At 29.5% G+C, this 18,527-nt stretch overlaps 1 protein-coding gene and 1 long non-coding RNA gene across 11 annotated transcripts in view; one reads left to right on the top strand and one right to left on the bottom strand.

Annotated features, from left to right (window-relative positions):
* LOC129948770 (protein bunched, class 2/F/G isoform) overlaps positions 1-18,527 on the bottom strand; it is a 236,594-nt gene that overhangs the window by 142,430 nt on the left and 75,637 nt on the right. The window lies entirely within an intron of this gene.
* LOC129948772 (uncharacterized) lies at positions 6,185-7,838 on the top strand. The gene is made up of 2 exons (XR_008781956.1): positions 6,185-7,108; positions 7,176-7,838. It is a non-coding gene; the product is annotated as an uncharacterized LOC129948772 (long non-coding RNA).

Below are 18,527 nucleotides of genomic sequence, written 5' to 3'. Positions count from 1 at the left end.
TTAAGCAAATTAGTTGGGTACGTTTTTAGTACCAAAAAACTCAAATCGGGAACACTTTTTCACTTGGGAAAATGTATCATTCAAGAAACACCATAAAACCAATTAACTTCTCTCCCAAAGCATTGTTGGCTATGGGCTTGAATGCGCACGGCAGCAAATTTTCCCATAGAGTTAATACCTAGCAGCAGCAGCACTAGCACTAGCAGCTCCCGTATACATCCTCTATTTTCGCTCAATTAATTTAGTTTGTATCTATGATTTGTATCTACTGCAACAGCGGCACCACCAGTACTAAAAGTACAGCAGTACTTTTGTATATTCCTTGTCATTATATTGCATAGACCTGCGCATAAAGTTAATGCTTTTTGATCCGAATCCACCAGAAAATTCTTTAGCAGCAGACATAAAATTCATGTGAGAGAATTCTTTTTTTTTTTTGTTCAGCTGTAACAAAAGGGTGGGGGAGAGAGAAACCAGCAGAGAGTGGATATGACATGTAAAATGTGTGAATACAATAGGTGACATGTAATTCTTTTCAATTCATGATTTTTTAGAAATAAACTCAAGCTACATAGATAAATGCTTAACTTAAAAACATTTTTTGGTTTCATAAAATTGTTAAATTATTCATTTAACTTCCGGAAGTTTGGCAATTTTCTTCAACCAACAAAAGAAACTAAGCTTTTGAAAATACTTTTCTGTAGACACCTGTCGTTTTGCAGATTTCGGTGGCTTTTTGTAGAGAAGCAATTCGAAAAAAAAGTATCTATCTATCATTTCATAAAGATAGATACTCACTCACAAGAAGTGAGAAAGAAATCAATGGTTTTTGTATTTTGTTACTTCAATTTACTTCATCCCCAAAATATCTAGATGTACCTCTGCACGAACCATAACAATAAACAAACAAAAATATTCAAAACAAAAGGGACATTCCAGCTAAAAGCTTAACTTCTGCGCTCTAAGAAGAGTTGCAAAGCTCCTGCTATATTTTATTGTTAAGGACCGCAGAAACATATCTATAAATAGAATAAAACCATAATAAAATTGTATGTATATACCATACATATAGGTATACATAAATATTATGTATCTGGCACATTGCTGGGGAGATAGTGAAAGTTTGCAGTTTGCTTTTTAGGAAATCTGCTAGGTTGTTTGGAGCCGAGAGGAGTTGTGTTAGACAGAAAAAAAACAAACAGAAAAAGAAAAGATAGATAGATAGATGCATGGCACGTTGGTTTTGTTGAAAAAGCCCAAAATGACTTCAAGGCAATAATAACATTACTATATTCGTATAGAAGAATTTACCACGAACCGAACAGGAATGTCTTGTCGTAATTTGTTGACCTTTCTTAACATACTATTTTTTGTGGCACACCTGGCGCACGATTTCGAAGCGAAAAACAAAAATAAAAACATACATAAAGGGGATGTCTGAATTTCTTATTGATAGATATGTTTTATTTTATATTACTCACGTTTTTGTGTTTATATATTTTAATAGATGTTTTTTTTTTGGTTACACATACCTAAAACAAAAAAGAAAGAAAAATGAGCATTAGATAAATTATAAGTGGTTTTTAGTATATACGAAGCTTTTAGAAAGAGTTTAAAATATTAAAATTATATATAGCTTAAGCTTAGTTCTACAGTTTGGTGGTTATCTGTAATACATGATTAATATGTAAATTATGTGGTTTTGAACCAAAGTAATTTTTGGTTTGAGACTTGCTTTTAGGAATGTTTTACGATCTTATCACCCAACCGCCTTTGATTTATTAATTTACTAAAGAGTAAACCATTACAGAAGGGAAGTTTTTCCAACTTGTTCTTTATTAACCTAGGATTACATCTTAAAGAAGTGTTATTGTTTAGACTAAAATATTGCATGATATTTAGATTAATTACATAGAAAGTAAGCTAGCTATAGTTCAAACCAAATACTTCATTATCTGAACTATAGACTTAACGTGGAAATCATGATTTCATGATCAAGTAACAATCATTCTGACTGACAAAACCACAGATAAAACGGTTTTATTTTAAATGTTTAACACTTTAATCAAGTTCTTCAATGCTATATGATCATGATGAGCTCAAAATGTGTTGTTCTATTTAACTTTAACCTCGCACTAAAAAAATGATCTAAGAAGTCATATGGCTTATAATAAGGTACAATTTCTGTTAAAGTGATTATTTAAGTGAAAAATAAATCATTAACAACTTTTTTTTCCACAATTCATAGATTATAGAAAATCTTAAATTATCTCTAGCATATGTTTTATTAAATATGAAAATTATATCTCTTAATCAACACCTTAACATCCACAAAACAACATTAATGTCTCAATTAGACTGAATACATTGCGGTTAACCATACTTTTACAATGTATGTATTATTATCCCAGTTTAAGTTTAATTAACTGTTTTTGTTTCTATATTTTTTCACCTTGGGAGAAAAATTCCGAGAGTTCAAAAGCCCTGAAACAAGTACATCAATAAAATCATTTAGCAAAAAATTTTACTCCAAAATGTATACTAAAAAATTCCAATAACAATTAATTCTGTAAATTGTTACATGAATACAAACAATATGCATAGAAGTTTGATAAGAGAAATTAATCTAATTTCCAGACGTCACCATGACATTGATTTGATAAATCTATGTCAACATTTAGTTGGTATAGTATTCACAAAAAAATAAATATACTCTTCTCTTCTTATTGATTTTATGTATAGTAAAATTTGTTTGTACAGATATCTATGGGTATACATATTTATTGGCCTAAATAAAAATATGACCTCATTCAAAGTAATCGAATAAATTGTTGTAAGGGTTGATTGTTGACTGATGATTGTTCATTTTGTTTAAGTTACAATCGTTAACTATATACTGATAACAGCAGAATATTAAAGTTTTTTAATCAATTTTTGACAGCTAAAGGCATTCAAAATACTAACCTAATTACATAGTCAATTATATTTATTGTCTTTCCGGATGAAACTTTAATAAATAAAAATAGAACTCTTTATTCTTTAGCGACATTTTTTATTAACATAATTATTCAATTTTTTTTTTCAATAAACAAATATTTAATCATGTATTTGAGAGATAATATTCACATTTTATGAAATGGGTTTATAAAATATGAAATATAAATAAAATCTCTGGCCATGAATTATAACTTATCATTCAAAAATTTGGTTTCTATAGAAAATTTTTTGTATACCAATTTTTTTAAATTAATAAATAATGTATATAACTTGGCAATTGCTATTTAATTGAATGTGAATTCAATTTTTGATCAGAGCTCAAATTTATAATGCTACCTTAATTTAAAACTTTTAAGTTCATCAATTAAGTAACTTAAGTATTAGAATTTTTACAACTTAAAATTTAGTAGATATAATTTGTAGTTTGAGGATTAGTACAGTTATATTTTGAAATGAAAAAAGTATCCGCCACATTTATTCACCTCTCCGTGTAACTGGATTGGGTACGAAATTCCGAATCACAAAATCGCTTTTTACAAAATTTCGCATCGCATAGCTCTGAATGACGAAAAAAAATTGATTGTATTTTTCATAGCAATAATGACACCAATTTATGAGAATCAACAAGAACGATGTTTTTAAAAAGATATTAATTTAACTTTAAAAAGAATTGTTTGATATTTTAAACACAAAGGTGCTCCTGGCAGGCGCCATTGGAAAATTGGGGAAACACCCACTCATGGAGCTTTGTCGTTCTGCTTACGGTATGTCCAATCGTCAGGTAGGCGACAACGTGAACAGTTAAATATTAATCAAACTTAAACAGTTCTCAAACAAATGTAAGTAGGTACTAAAAAGAGTAGTGGTAATCTCGACAAATATATTTTAGAGATTTCGGTGCTATTATGTGCGAAAGGATTTCGTTACGTTCATTTGTAAGCTTTTTTGTTTTGCTTTAATTTTAACGAAAACTGTTGGTCTAATTTGTTTCATTTCTATTTTCAAGAGGAAGTTAATTTTTTTAAATATTAAATTTTAAATCTACCAAGTTGGTTTTGAATGTTATTTCGAGAATATTTTCAATAAAAACTTTGGTTTTAACATTTAAATTGGAAGAAGTTCCAAATATCAAAAAGGGTCTTGGCTTAAATAAATTAAAAAAAAAACTTTATTAATGGTTGGGTTTCTTACAGCTTTTTATCTATTTGATTGAATTTTTGAAAAATGTATTCCAACAAATATTTGTATAATAATAATTTTAAAAACCATTTGCTTGCAGATGCTATTTAATAATTTATTTGCAGATGCTATTTAATAATTTGTTTTCAACTTCGAATGTTAAAAATAATTAATGAGAATAAAGTTGCAGTAAATTTCACTAAAAAAATATTTCTTATATTTTCGCATCATGAAATATAAATTGTGTCGCGTGTTTATTGGTCAATGTTATAGATGGACAACAATAGGGCAAGGACAAACAAATTTCAATTTTCCACAAGTACTTTTTTATGTTTTCTAAAGTATTTATTTGGAGACTCTGAATAAACTTAGACGCAAGCAAAAGTAAAACCTCCTAAAGCACATCGAATTTTTTGTTTTTAATTTTTTCTTTTGGAAAACTATAAAACGTAAAGTGAAGAAGTATTTGTATGTATGTACTGGCCTCTTGCGAGGAATTGACAAATCCTCCAAGAGCAATAATTCTTCTAATGGAAAGTGCTTTCTCAAATAAGCTGTTCGGAATCGTCATATAAACTGCCCGTGACATTCCAAGCACTCAGGAATGTTTGAGATTTGCAAGTCACTAGGCCTTGGAGTTCTACGAGCTGTTGCACCTTATTTATTTTCTCTTTTATGATGTAATTTATCAAACCTTTTTTATACATGAAAATACCACATTTTTAAATAAAAATATTATTTTGTTTGTATTTTGAAGCATTTCCTTAAATTCATTAAAATCAACTATTAAAAAAAAAATCGGCTCTATCATACTACGTGTATGACTGTGATATCATTTGGTCTTATAAGACAAACCACATTTTCTCGAAGAACAGAACTAAGATAACAAAATTATTTATTGTCTTTTTATAATTATTAACAGAATACAGTCTAGATCAGTGAAAAATGTCTTCATATTTAATTTTTAAACGAATTTAAAAAAAAATCAGTAGCAGTATGAAGCTCGATCATTTGTATTTGATACTGTAGAGAATATTTCGACGACTATTATTAATTATCGTTTAAGGAAAACAAGACCTAACTATGAACAATTACTGAAATACACTAAGAGTACTCGAGGATCAAAATGAAACAGTTATAAAAAGAGGGCGAGATGCGACCCTCACCGATAACTGCCCATTCGGTGCTCGTCCGTCTATATTTCTATAAGCTTTAAAAAAAATTTAAAAACAACAGTTTAAAGTCAATATCTTTCTTTGTTCTCAAGATACTTGATTCGGAAACCATTTTGTATCAGTCTTAATTTCTTATAAAAATGCTGATTAGATTTTTCTAAGAAAGTTACAGCATGCTATAAACATTTTGTATGAAACGAAACAAACGAATTTTGAAGTCAGTAACTTCATTTATTTTCGAGATATTCGAGTTGAATATCAGTTTTAATAAATTGTGTGTAGTATTGTTTGTTGATTTTATTTTTTATAAAAAAAAAACTATCAGTTATGTTTATTTAAAAATTGTACACATAAAGATGCTATTTTTGGGGACTACTATTGTTTCTGAAAATTGTGGAAATTTATAGCAGCTGTAAAAAAACATTAGTACCTGTTGCATGATTGTTAGTGCGTTGGACTGTCATGCCAGAGGTCTTGGGTTCGATCCCTGCCTATGCCATCTAAAGTTTTTTCACGGGTACTACCTCTTACGAACAGAGTTGTAAGTCACTAGGCCTTAGTTTTCAACGGACTGTTGCTTGTTTTTTTCATTAAAGATTTATAACACCGCGGGATTTTATAGCATCACCTCGCCCAGTAAAGGTTTTTTTGTCAGAATTGAATGCTCTACAAAAGTGTCCAACCCCATGGAATTATCAACAGTAAAAATGCATTACAAATTTTTTATAGAAAAATTGATTTCCTACAAAATATTACATCGTTACATATCGCTAGTATCGATAGTTTTTAAGGTATTAACCGTTTTCGATTTTGAACACATTTCAAGCATTTGATCGAAAATAAAGACAAGAAAATACTAAATTTTTGAAACAAGAAACAATGAATTAATCATTTTTGGTTGTCTTTTACCCTAAATTGTAAGTTTCTTACATTAATATTTGACTGATTTTCAATAGGCCATGTGTCAGAAATGTCATCATCAATAAAATGTTTTCTTTTCTATTTCGAATTATTTTTAACAGCCTTATTTATTGTAATTCCGACTTCTTTTCTTCTAGATAAGGACACAACCGCCTACGTGATCTTCTCCTCCGATCCAACTTTGAGCACAACAAAACACCAAGGACATTATAATTGTTTTTCAAAATACAGACACAATAAACCAATCTATATACTTCAAAAACAATAATCAATGCAACACAATCATATCTTATCTAATTTACACCATTAACAAATAATATTATCAACAACAACAAAACCTATCGTTAACAAAAAAAAAACAATAATTTATAATTGGAGCTCAACAGCAGGTACAAAGTGTAGTCTAAAATATATAGCAGACTTAAGCTTGGCAGAGCTTCAATTCGAAAGCTATCGCTCAACCGCTCTTCAACGACCGACGACGTGAACGTCGCTTCGTGCTGCATCACACACTTATTTACCTAGCCATAAAAAAGATAGATAGGTATATTTATTTTTTAATATAAATATACAGAAAAAATAAATAAAACACAGATAAAAAAAAAGTGTGCGCTTTTGCCATATAATATAACGAAACAGATATGTGTGTTAAAGTGCGGGATCGTAAGAAATATAAATCCGCCACTTGGTTTTTGGGTGCGACCGGCAATGGTTCATCGCGCGTAAAACAATATTCTGTTTCTCAGTCTATCGGTGTCTCATTTTGTTATCAACGGAAATGAAATGAAAATTAAATCTCAACCTGTCTTTCGAATTACAAAAATATAAAAATGGTGGTAAGTTAAAATCAATTCGAGAATCAAATCACATTTTTTATTTATTTGTTCTTTCTTTCTTTTTCAGAATTATCAAATGATCGCTAATGAAAGTTAAAAACTTAAAAAACACAAAAAATTGTTGACGCGATTCCAAAAACTGATTTGGACCATCATCATCGCATCAAACTACTTCTGAGATAACCGGATTTTTGAAGAACCGGCTTTTGCATTGCTAAATAAGTTTTAGTTTTTTCTTTTTAATTCATTTTTTTGAACGTGTTAGTTTTTTGGGTAATAACATATACAATCAAACCTGGTTGTATTAAATTTTGTATTTTATCGTATTCCACATATGAGTGGAATTTAATTTAAAACAAAAAAAACATCTTATTTACTCAGACACAGAGCTGTTCAAAATCAAAACAAACAAAAATGCTCGAAGCTGCTTGTTTAATGTTGATCTGTCCTTGGTTGGCTTTTATCTTTATTGTGATTTTCGCTATGGCGGTTTTGTGAAAATAAAAAAATAATATAAAAATTTGAAATCCGGCGGATAGTTTGGATAATAATAATTAATTTTAGTATAAGATATGTGATGGTTGATCAGATCACATTTAGTTGTATGTAGGCTGTGATGAGACTTATTTTTAGTAGTTTATGTTTTCATAGATTTAAGATGAGAAAAAAATGAAAGCATGTACAAATTGTCATAATGGTTGTGTAATAAAATAAGTTTTTTTTAAAAAGATTGGTTGTATTTTTTGAAAACACTAATTCTTATAAGAAAAATGTTGTTTACCTTCTTCGCTATTTACACAACGTGCTGTGCAAGTTTTGTAAAATAAATCAAATTTGTTTGTATATTTTTTTATTTCGTCATTTAGGTCACACAAATGTCTTTAGCCATTTTGAGGGCTTAAACACTGATTTTAAGTTTAATAATAAGGTTGTAACATACGGAAACACATAGGTACATTAAGTATTCTAGCCATTAACGTCACGATGGATTTAAGGTTGATTAGGGAAAAACTAATTGTTATGTTTTAAGGGGATTTACGAAAAAATTATATGTTATTAAAAAAGTGCATCGTAAACAGCACTCTACAATAATCTTTATTAATTTTTTCTAAAGTAAAAACAGATTAAAGCAAAACAACGAAGTTCTGAAAAAGAAACTAGCTTTTGTGACAAAAATGACGATGAGGTGGATTTCTGATATTTTTGTTGTTGTCAAGATTCACTTCGCTTCTAATTCAAAAAATAAAAAAATAAATGAATAATTTGCGTTGCGTCACATTTTTGTCATTTTTAGTAACAATTTTACCATTTATCAATAGAAAGGAATTAAAATTTAGTAACATTCTGTGACTATTTTATGAAGAATTACATAGTTTTTCATTTCATTAGACTGAAGATATAAACCTGATTAAAAGGTTATTTCTAGGCTCAAATAGGATTAAGAAAAACGTTGCTCTATAATCTTTGACGCTAGACAAAAAGTAAGAAACTGGTCACATGGACTCAATGAACTTAATATCAAAATAATATGAATTTTTCTGAATTATTTTCTAAAGTCTAAATTCAAACGATAAAAAACAGTTGGTCTAGACTCAAATTGACAGTATTATAAACGAAAGATTTAACAAAACAAGGTTACAAGGTAACGTCACACATATTAAAAGCCTAAAATACAAATACAAGACCTTTTTACCTAAGCCAAAGAAATAACACAACTATATTGTTTTTTTTTTTATATTTTCTTAAGTGTGTGACGTTGATGACATGTATAATTTTAGTAACAATTTATGAATACATACATCTATAGAAAAGATACGATATTGAGTAAAGTTCTACACATTCCTAATAATTAACATTACACACTTTTTTGTATTTTTTCGATCAATTATTTAGTGTGTGACGTTAGTGACACATATATAGGGTTTCAGTTTTTTTCAAAAATTAAATCAGAAAACGTTGTGTACATGAACTTCTTTAATATTTCTCTCTTTATACGGTTTTGAAAGATAATCCTTGTTCATTGGAAGCTAACTCGATACAAAAATGACGAAAGCAAATTATGAATTGAAAATTGCCATTTATTTATTTGGCACCTTACCAAATTGACTCTTTTGGTAGAATTGTGTCAACTATTTCTTGCCTAGGTAATATCCGTGTCGTGATGATTAGTGTGTACGACTGCCATACCAGAGGTCTTGGGTTCAAAGTCGGTATGTGTCATTTAAAGTTTTTTTTTTTACGGGTTCTGCCTTTTGCGAGGAATTGAAAAATCCTCCAAGAATATTTACTGTCATGAAAAGTGCATAAAAGCTTTAGGTCTCCCTTATCCCTTAAATGAGTCTCGCATCCAAGCTGTTAAACTAAGTTTAAACAAAAAATATTATTGTCATGAATTCGGCCAAAGTAATGTGGACAATATTGTTTCTTCCACAGTACTGTATATTCTTTCTTCTATTTTATAATCACACCAAATAAAAAATAATGTATCATCAACATTTTGTTGAAAGTTTACTGAACCATAAATTATTACTATTGTCTTGTCTATTTTTCTTCTTTTTTTTTTGAATGTGTTAAAAAATATGATGTACACCTTTAATCCATGTGGCAATAGCGTGTGCCATAGACGTACGTACATAATTGTTATTAATAATTTTGTATAAGGTGTCAACAATTAAAAAAAAAATAGTAAAAGGAACTGACAGCTTGTTTGTTATTGTTTTGGATGTGCAAATAATATGAACAATGACAAATATGTTAAACATAATATAGTTGCTATGGTGACACTTATAAGTACGTGTTGATAAGACTTTGTATGGTATACGTATTGAATTTCATTTGGCAAGAAAATAATGTAAAGAAAATTGTTGTCAAGTAATAAATCGTAATGTGCCTGAAAGAGAAAAGATATTGTGAAAAAAGTTACTACAAAGTGACGCCATTGAAAACAAAATTGTTTAAGTTTTTTTTTCGATTTTTCGGATTTGAAAAGATACTTTTTCGAATTTAGTATTAAAGTGTAGGTACAACGAACGCCCTGGAATTCGAGATATGTTCATAAGAAAATGAACAACACTCGCCAAAAATCGTCTTTAATTCAATCATCTTTTTGAAATCTAAAATAAAATAAACACAATTTTTAAAACTACCAACAAATGCTGAACAGAAATGACACAAAAAATCGACCTTTCAGATCCCTAATTCAGGAACCTTAAACTCAACTGACTTAGGAGCTACAAGTAAGGGACTAAGTTAGGCACAGCTGAAGGAAATCGATCCTTATTTTAATGGAATTATCGTCTCAAGCGAGAAGCTCATTTTTGGATGGATAACGAACAAAATTGTCGAATTTATGGCGATATCAAACATCTCGAACAGTCACAATTTCAAGTTGAAGTGGTGTGAACTCGTCATCAAATAACTGTGAGATTTAAACTCGTAAGATTTTGTCATCAAACAGAAACATAACTTACATATTTTATCGAACAAACTGAAGTTGATTTATGCATCGGTCACAGAATGAATGAGCCTTTTCCTTACATAATGGCATCGATATCCTTTTCAAACGCATATTATTTTGATAATATTTTAAAAACACTTTGCAGCACCACTCCTAAAATTGCAATTCCAATTTTGTACAAATCCAAAACTTTTCCTAAAAGTAGTGATTAGACAAGCAATATACTCAACTTGTATGGCTAATATATATAACTCGCTCGTGTTTCTTAAAGGACTTTTTACATAAGTGTGACTTACCACCAAGGAATCAAGAAGATAATGGAATTAAAATTTCTTCAAAATCTTAATTCTCTACGAACGAAACAGCAGGAGTTTGATTTTTTTCTAAAACATAAGAAACTTAAATAAATATAACTTATTTCATGTACAACATTGAAAATATGGTGTTTTAAATCATAATGTTAAGAACATCGTCTGATTTAGAGACCGTTGTTGAAGCCTTTCCTATCGCAATATCGAGTTATTTACATTTTGACTGGAAAACAGCTTCAATTTACTGTATGTAAGAATTTTTTAAATTGTAATATTTAAACACAAAAACTTATCATGAAAAATAAATCATTTGCTCCTAAAGTACATGTAACAAACATTTTCCTATCAAGAAACTTAAAGCAAATCGAATACACATCACTTGCAGGAGACCAGACCACTCACTTGCTTGCATAATATGCGGCGTATAATTTTATTTCCTTTCAATGGAAGTTTATTTTGTTCCTTTTTTGTTTTTTAATTCATGCGGAAAATACGATGTCCTCAAAAAATAAGTAAGAAAAAAAGGAAAATGTTCCATTTCGTAGGTAAACTGTTTTCTTTTTGTAAAGGCAAAAAATCGATTTACATAACTTACACGATATAACGACTACTTTGTTTATACAGTACCTACCTTATATGGTATAATATATATAAAGTGAGGGAGCTATATATTTTGGTTTTGATATATGTAAGGATATATTAAAAAAGTGAAGAAACCTGTACTTTATAGTCTTCCGGGTCAAATGAATAGGAGGTTACTAGTTAACCAGACTAACTTAGCGCCAACCACAATTTTCCCTCCCCAAAATAGGTCATTTCTGCATATGAAAGATACGTAGCTTTATTCATTTTTATAGTTTTTCGTACTTATATTCAATTTTTGTTTACTTGTAAAAGAAACATAAATTTAAATGAGGAATTTTCAATTTCCAAAACAAGATGAGAATAATTGTTTACCTTTGCGTAGAAAAGATGGAACTTAATTTTTTTATTCTCATTAAATTAAAACAAAACGAGTAAGTTATTATAACTTGTATCTTATTTTATATTTGAGTTGAGTAAATAAAAAAGGGGATAAGCGAATAATGACGTTTCTTATGAAATTCGTATATTTTACGACCTTCTTACGCACAAGAGTTTAGTGCGTTTTACGATTTAAGGAAAGCAAAAATTCAAATAAGATAATTGTGAAACTTGGGTAGTTATATTTTCTTAAGAGTAAAGTTACAAAATTTAACCAAGGTTTGTCCATGTTTTTAATTAGTCAAAGAATTTTATCTTCAATCGTATATCTTACTGGTTTTTAATGCAATATGTGTGTCTTCTCAAACACTTACAGCTACACACATGAAACAAAGTTATAACTTTTTGAATGGAGTTCGTGTTACAACTTTCGTATGTTTTTTTTTTCCTTGTTGAATTTTTAAATTGAAAACATGTTTAAAAGCTATTAAGTTTTCAAGGTAGTTCACAAAGCAATCCAATTATTTCAACAAAAAAAAGAATCTTTAAATGATAAGGGCTGAAATGTCCAACACATGAAAGTTTGAGAGAGAGAGAGGTCAAAAGAAACTTATGTTTTTTTCTTCATTTGAAACCTTTATGAAATCGTATTTAAATAAAATGAAAAACTATACTGGGTCGCATTTACTTTTTCTTGTAATTAAGAGCTGTATAATGGAGTGGTTTAGTAATTAACATTTTATTAACATTACGACATGTGTATTAATTCAAAGCACCTATAATACATGTATTTTAACTTTTAACTGGTAGGACTGAGTTGCAGTAAGTTACTCAGTAAGATTAAGGGTGTTAGAATTTCGAATGTATGGCTGTATATAGGAATTATTAAGAAGTTAACTAATAGATTAAATGCCGTTTTTAGCATTTCTTCATTTTACAAACTCTAGATCTTAAATTTTTTTTTTGGAATTTTGGAAAGGAATATGTTGCATGAACAAAAATACTTTAACAGCGGTTTAATTGACTCGCTTTACAGCAAAACTAGTTCTGAAAAAGTTTCTACTTTTTGAGCTTTTTTAGAAGTTCATTTAGATGACCATTGAAATGTGTTTTTATACTAATGATTTTATTTACATCTGAACCAAATTGTATAAAAAGTCAAAAAACTTGAATGTTTTGAAGAAACTCAAAAAATATCAGTTGGACTTTTAGCATAATTGAATAATTTTAGGAAACGAAAACCTTTAAACTGAATATTAAAGAAAAAAATAACAGAAAATATCATATGGAATCATCTATATACCTCATAAACTCGAAGTGTTAATTTTTTTTTTTTTTGAAGTCGGATTCAAAGCAAGGTAATATAAAGCTTTTCGAAAAAGTATTATAATATTTCTAGTAACAATACTTTTTATACCAGTGTTAATTTCATCAATAAACCAATAAATGAATTATTTACCGAAATATTGTCACTGCTGTTGGTAAATATTCAGAACAATAATTTCTACTTTGTCATTAAGGGCTGATTGGCAAAAAATGTATGCAAACTTTTCGAAAGGGCATTACTATTTTTGAACAGAATTAAATTTGCAAGCTCTACTTAAATACATATCTCACCTTGTTGTTCATTTCTTTACATACCTAACCATCGATGGTTATATTAGTAAAAATCGATTAATAGATTTTTTTTACTAACAGTTCAAAAAATAAAGCCTTTTTTTCGTGTTTATTAATAGGCCGCTTACTATATTTTTTGATACCATCAACAGAAGATCAATTCTATATAAGTTAACAGTTATTGGTCTTCCAACCAAATTTATTCGGATTTATGAACGACTTTTATTAAACACGTCTGCAATGCTTTGTAATGGTATATATATGTCAAAATCGAAACATCTGTTCCACAAGGGTGTGTATTGAGTCCGCTAATGTTCGCTCTTTTTATCAATGTTATTGAAAATAAATTACCAAGAGGCGTCAACTATTGCGATTTATCTTTGAAGATTTTGCTCTATGCTGATTACCTAGTGGTGTTCTCTGATAACTAGGTGTACGAAATTGGACATTATCTTAAATATCTATAAATATCTTGGTTTTACTATCACTCATAATTTGAACATCAAAAATCATTTTCAAAAGAAACTGGTGGTAGCCAAATCGGTTATAAACTCGATATGGTCACATTTTTTTCAAGAAGCTTCGTGGACTCTACATGGAAAGGGTTTTGAGGCTACCGTGAACAGTTGCTTTTGTTATGGGAATCAAGTGTATGGATACCAATTTCTAAAGCATATGCAAGTTATTCAAAGACACCTTTTCAAAAAAATCTTCCAGCTGCCGAGTAGCACGCCCAATTACGCCATATATGTTGAGTCCTGGCTTCCGCAAATATATGTTAGAAATTTAAAGGCCAACGCAGACTATCTTATTAAAGTTATGCATACACCTGATATTAATCTTCACAAGCAGATTCTTTTTCTTATTCAAATTACTTTGTCACTTTAACAAAAAAAAAAAAAATTGGGTAGAGCCACAGTCCGTCGAGAACCTAGTGACTTACAACTCTCAACCATTCCTGTGTGCGAGTAATGTTTTCAGGAATGGAGGGGACCTACAGTTTGTGTGCCGAATCCGAACGGCTAATTTGAGAACGCACTTTTTGATGACAAGAGTTACTCTTGGAGAATTTGTCAATTCCTCGCAAGAGGCAGGGATCGAACCCAAGACCTCTGGCATGACAGTCCAACGCACGGGTACTACTTTAACAAAACAACATTAAAAAAGTTGATCACATTTTTGTAATATTATTTATTTTATTTTATATTTCATAATTGTATACACTTTTTTCTTTAAACTCTGGCGCGTCAAATAAGTCAATTTAAATATAAAAACACATAGAAACCATTTAAACAAAATATGTAAAAAAATAAAAATCTATATTGATTTGAGAGTTCAACTTCATGTCTGTTTGCTAAAGAGTTGAATTACTAAATTCGAAAATGAAAAAAAAAAATGGCTGATGCCGCCATTCTAAAAATGTCACAAAGCTCAGATTACATTTTATGTCATAGAGTACTTGACTTTGTACAAAGATTTGTTCAACGCATTTTTTTCGGAAAACTGCTCTAGTTTCTGTTAACGTAATTTTTGAGTTTTGAAATCAAGCCCAAAATGGATGAAGCTTTTTTCGGTTATGGAGCATATGATATATATTGCAGCAAAAATATAAAATGTGTGAAATCTTACAAAAATCTTATATGTTGATTTTTGTCTTGAGTTTGATTACTTTTCTGTAAAAAAAAATCATATCGAGCCCAATGAAATGCATCTTTTCAAAAACTCTGAATCCAATAGGGCAACGACTTGATTTTCCTACACAAAGTTATAGCTCTTTCTAACGTTTATACTCAATTGCTTAACTTAAATTTCGCATATTCGACTCGAATTTTTTTTTTTTTGGTAAAAAAAAATCAACTATTTTTAACATAAAATGGACAACTAATCTTCAATATTATAAGTACGATAATTATTACGAAATATCAATAATTTCAATTATTGAAACCTTTCAAGTATTTTTTTTACCATCATCACTTCAACTAACCATTCACTGAATTGGCTTTTTCTTGATTTTATACCTGCGTCCAATAAATGTCAACAATGCGAATATTTTAATAAAAATTACAAAATCAAAAATATCTGTACAGAAAGCATCCAAATAAATTGTGGATGAGCTTATTGTAATTAATTATTTTATACAAATAATATTTAAAAAAAAAGCTACAAGTCGATAAAAGATACCTCTTACATATCACATGAATTTTATTGGTACTTGCATACCTACCCATGTAAAAGATACAAATAGTGGGAAATAATAATTGTCCCACTCGAAAGCGGCGGAGGCAGCGGGTTTACAAAAATCATAGATAATTGCTTATGCTGTGGAAATAAAAGTTGAGCAACTTATTTTTATTTTCTATAATCGGTGTGGTTTTCTGCATGCAAACAAAAATATACGTACACCTGACTAAATCGCTCAAGTAACAAACGGTTGTGGCATGGTTTGTTGCCATAGGGTAGTCTTAAAAGTTTGGAGTGCCAACTTAATGGCTATGCTATATGCAGCTCAGCGGCAAACTTGAATCAAAATCTATTATCATAGAATGAGATGCTGACATTTTAATTCTATCATTTTTCATTCAACTTAATCGGAGTAATTGTTATAGCATACTACGTAGATATCTATAAAAATGAAGGTAGATATAGGTGAAATACACAGTTAGATACTTTACATTACCTTGGTTTGGATTAAAAAAAATATTGACGTTGCAATATGGATAACAACGTCAATTTTTTCGCATGAACTTTATACTTGAGTAAGCCACATTTATAATTTATCTAATTACAAGAATTAGCTTTTATAATTCTTCCCAATAGTACGTCAGGGTATATCTATAAAGTTCAGATGGGGTGACAGTATACAACAGTATAATTTAACTAAAGTGAATCACCAGGTATAACAGCCCCACCAGTCACTGAGTTGAGTGGAAATGTAAAGAACAACAAGCAGGTAGTGAATGTAATTTAATAGCGCACCGTAATCATAGTTATAACCAGGTATATGTATGAGTTGGCTGAATTCTAACCAGAGACGGATTAGGGTGTACCCTTTAAGGTGGAACTTTTCTCATATTGAACATCAAGACTTTTAAAGATCAATGGTCAGACTATTTCAAGAATATGAGATGATTATTCATTCAAACTCAGGGTGGAATTAGAAAAACTTCACAAAATGGCCATTACCACTTTTGTTCAATAATTTTGAACTAACTGATTAAGGCCCGGGAATATTATCAAGTCAGAAGGTAAAAGAGTTTCAATTTAGTTTGGTTTTTATAGATTATGTGACAGTTACAGATCCCTCTAAATAGTAACAAAGAATTGTTGTCTCTCATATCAGATACTAAGACTATTAAATTAGGTCAATACCTTCTGTTTCATTTCTTGCTAGAAATACTTGAATAATTAGTTAAAGAAAATTACAAAACAGGGCGCCAATACCCGTCGCATACCCTACTGATTTAAGCTTTTTAAAGTTGTAGCTTGTAGGTATAAACCCAGAGCTAAAAAATTCACAAATACAAACAACGCAATCGTTCATTCTTGGCGACAATCTGTCTACCCTTTTGTTATTTTAACCTTGATTATTCTGAGAATAACTTTTTTTTGTTGTTTCTTTATTCTTTACAATTTTACTCATATAAATATATGTATTTTCAAAAGAATATGCCAAAAGACGTATACGTATATTTATATATAGAAAGTGGGGTTGTGGTAAAAAAAAGTTAAATCAACAACTACTGGGTTACAATTGTGAGTTGGAAATACGTTTTTTTTTTTAATTTATTTCAATTATTTCAATTGTTGGGTTAGATTTAAGAAAGAAAAGGTGGTAGCAAAATTATATGTCTAGAAATAAAAAAATGTAATGGGAAAAACCATCACTATAACTGACGTTGTATTTTCAATACAAAAATGTCATCATCGTCATAAATCGAAGTACTCAATTTATTGGATAGATATATTGAATGTTATTTGAAAAGAAGTTGGAAGAGGTGGATTAAAAATGTTCATTTTAAAATTTGTATTAAATTTAGTGGTTTTGGGTTGGAGTATTCATTTAGAAACTTTTGCTAAATATTAAAACGATTGAATAACCGATCTGCAGTGGGAACATGGCAAACAAATGGAAATTCTTTAAACTAACAATTTCACTCCTATATTTAAAGAACATTCAATTTTAGATGTTTTGAAAACTCCACCAAATTGTAAGGAATTATTCTTTAATGGGGCAGGGTATGGTTTTTACTTTTAAGTTTAATACAAGTTGTAATTTAAACTTGATATTATAGTAATATTAACAGTTAAGGCTCGTTATAGCTATCATTGGTTCTCATCGTTAAAACCAATCATTGGAATTTATTCGGTAGGTTGGTTATAGCTTTTATTGAAAACTTCTGTCATTAAATAAATATTTCAGGATTGGAATCAAGTATTGGAAGGTACAGTTGATCATTGACAGGTACAAATACAAAGAAAATAGAATAAATAGTCGATAGACTATGTTCCGAAATGTGAAATTAACAATCAGCTGTCCATTGAAAATGATTTCATCACTGAAAAACTTAAATTTTGTATTAGGCAATATCTACAACACATCAGCTTCAATTTAACATCAAACAAAAGAAATTTGATTCTCTAACTCCCAACTAAATTCTCAATGATGCAAACCAATGATAGCTATAACTGGACCTTTAATAACGCTACATTCAAATTAATATAAAGCCTTTTCCGATCGAATACAGCTATTATTTCTTTAAATATAAAACAAGACAAGACAAGACAAGATATTTACGTGTGTTTAATAAGTACCCGGAATTTTAAAATTTCGCTTTGTTTTTTATGAGCTCGGCGATTTTTGCTGTAGTCTGAATTTTTACCAAAAAAAAAACAATCGCATGAACATCGCTCAGAAGCTATTAAATGACGTCAACGACGACGATCCAGGTTTTCTTGAAAGGTTCATAGCTGGTGATGAAACATGGGTGTACGGATATGATGTTGAAACCAAAGCACAATCGTCCACAAAGAAGCATCCAACGTCACCAAGAGCGAAAAAAGCACGTCACTG

The sequence above is a fragment of the Eupeodes corollae genome, chromosome 3 (genome assembly GCF_945859685.1).
Source record: "Eupeodes corollae chromosome 3, idEupCoro1.1, whole genome shotgun sequence".
Lineage (NCBI taxonomy): Eukaryota > Metazoa > Arthropoda > Insecta > Diptera > Syrphidae > Eupeodes > Eupeodes corollae.
This window is presented reverse-complemented; position numbering and strand designations above follow the sequence as displayed.